We start from the raw sequence: 523 nt of genomic DNA, 5'->3' as shown, positions 1-523 counted from the left end.
GGGGGTCCATATTGGTAGCAGCAGCTGAAAACACTGTAGCGGTGCTGTAAACTTTGTACGAGGAGAGGGCATCCTGTTACATATTAAACAACATGTGGCAAGAAACAAGTCTTCTTCATTGCAGTAAACATACCCCTAGGCTCCTCTATTCATTACTCATAGCAATCCATACTGATAGCCATGGAGGGGATGGGGTGGGGGCTTGGGGGATCCCTGAGGGTGCCTCTGATATCCCTAATGGCATCCAGAAGAGCAGAGATACCCCACCTCCCTCACCAGCTCTGATGTTTCTGATCACTGAAAGACTGCGCATTACTGAGCAAAATATTCATTTCAACCATCTGGACCCTGCGGCGCTACCCCCTCCCCTCTCCCCTTTCCTTGTCCATGTTCATGGGCCTCGTTACCCATAAATCTTCTCTCTGTGGGGTGATGGTAAATAAAAGCCAGTTGATAGCACAATCTGATAGGTGTCAGTCTGCAGCAAGAGCAGAGACTTCAGATCAGTGAGCGGGCTGACAAA

Source organism: Nanorana parkeri, unplaced genomic scaffold (assembly GCF_000935625.1).
Source record: "Nanorana parkeri isolate BGI_ZX_2015 unplaced genomic scaffold, ASM93562v1 scaffold962, whole genome shotgun sequence".
Lineage (NCBI taxonomy): Eukaryota > Metazoa > Chordata > Amphibia > Anura > Dicroglossidae > Nanorana > Nanorana parkeri.
The sequence above is the reverse complement of the archived record's forward strand: the minus strand, read 5'-3'. Positions refer to the sequence as shown.